The sequence below is a fragment of the Priapulus caudatus genome, unplaced genomic scaffold (assembly GCF_000485595.1).
Source record: "Priapulus caudatus unplaced genomic scaffold, Priapulus_caudatus-5.0.1 Scaffold1270, whole genome shotgun sequence".
NCBI lineage: Eukaryota > Metazoa > Priapulida > Priapulimorpha > Priapulimorphida > Priapulidae > Priapulus > Priapulus caudatus.
This window is the reverse complement of record NW_014578331.1, coordinates 98,348-100,355: the sequence shown is the minus strand read 5'-3', so window position 1 is coordinate 100,355 and position 2,008 is coordinate 98,348.

Here is a 2,008-nt window from a genome sequence, read left to right as displayed (position 1 = left end):
TGAAAGAAAATAGGTAAAGAAACGGTGGTCAGGTGGAGCGATGAATAGGTTTGCGAAGTGCAAAGTAGGTCACTTAGACACAAAACTGTAGTGTCAGGTATACTCAGTGCATTCTGTATGCGGACAGAAACAGCAGTAACTAACAGATATCCGCAGAATCCAGTACCAGTATCAGCGGGGCAGCAGCAGAGCAGCAGCAAGTGCAGCAGCAATCAGACAACAAAACAACAACAACACACAGCTGTGATGGCGGGTGAGCAAGAGGTAGCAGCAGAACACCAAATAGCAGCAACAATACAGCAGTAGCAGCAGCAAGCCGCAGCGTATACAGAGGCTGTGTGTGTGAGCAGCGTAGGTATAGCAGGCGATAGCGGGCAGCAGTAGCAGCGAGCGTAACAGAGGCAGTAACGCAGTAGCAGCGTAGTGCAGCGCGCGATAACAGCATCAGCTGCAGTAGCAGCATCAGCAGAGACAGTAGCAGCGAGCGCGGGGGGCCGTGGCAGCAGCGGGAGGGTGAGGCAGAGACAAGTAGAGCAGGTGAGCAGTAGCGAGTAGCAGGGTGCGAGGTGAGCAGCAGCCGCAGTAGCCAGTAGCGGAGTAGGGGCACAGGTAGGCAGGTAGCAATAGCAGCAGTCGAGTAGGGCGCAGAGTAGGGCGGGTAGTAGCAGTAGTAGCGCGGAGCAACAGCGACAGCGTTCCAACATTAGCGCAGTAGCCAGCAGCGGCAGCAGTAGCAGGCCAGTAGACTAGACAGGAACAGCAGTTCAATTAGGCAGCAGTAGCAGCAGCAGCAGCAGCAGGTGACAGTAGTAAGTGTCGCAGCAGATGCCCAGGTTTTTTTTGTTTTTTTGCTAGCAGGCGAGTGGAGCAGCGAGCAGCGGGGGGCGCGAGTGACAGTAGCGGAGTAGCAGCAGCCGTAGCGTGCTGCGAGATAGCGAGCGGAGGCAGCGGAGACAGTGGGAGGCGAAGCTGGTAGCGAGGCGGAGTAGCAGCGAGTGCGAGCAGTGAGCAGCGAGTAGCGAGGCAGGGTCGAGGTAGCAGGGACAGGAGACGAAGCGAGGCTGTCAGGAGGGATCAAGGCAGAGCAGGCGGAGCGTAGTAAGGCGGAGCAGTGGGAGGGGTAACGTCGTGTCATCGATCGAGGGCGAGGCAGCGAGCCGAGCGAGCGAGGCGAGCACGGGAGTTAGTGAGTAGCGCAGCTGCAAATCTACGAGCAGTAGGAGCCACGTAGTAGCTGACACAGAGCAGTAAAGCTAGCAGCGCAGCAGCAGCAGCTAGGCAGTATAGCAGCAGCGTTAGTAGTCAGTAGCGCCAGTAACAGCGTTGCATGTCTGTTCAATCTTTCACATTATACGTCTCGCTTCAGGATGTGAAAGATGAGAACCTGGCGACGGACGACTGGAAGGTCGCCAACCTGCATCCAGCTAACCGCTCCGAGAAGCCCAGCTCACAGTGCTACTGCTGAGAGAGGAGCAGCAGCAGGAGCAGGAAGATGCTCAGCTTCCGCTTCCGCATGTGTGCTCACCCTGTTACCCTCCCTCATCCCTCTTGCTATTGATCTCTCGCACCCTCTCCCTCCGATCTTCCTCTACATCTCTCTTTCTCTCTCGCTCTCTCTCTCCCCCACTCTCTCTCTCTCTCTCTCTCTCTCTCTCTCTCTCCCAGTCTCTCCTCTCTTCTCTCTCTCCCTTATCTTCATCCCTGCCCCATATAAGGCTTCGACGTCGCGGAGTTTAATCTCCTGTGAGTCCCTCTCAGATATCCGTTGTTCTCCCGGGTCATGTAGCGACACAGAGCGGTGCGACGCGTGTGGGACAGCTCCAGGATTCGAGACAGTCGAGTCATCGGTGGTCGGTCATTGGTGTCGAAAACATTTATCGTTTGTCGACACGACAGTGGCATGATCCTCCCAGCATTCATCCCTGGATAGAGTTTTCTAACTCCTCGTTTCGAAATTTCTCTCTCTCTCTCTCTCTTTATCTCTCGCTTTCTCTCTCTCTCTCTCTCT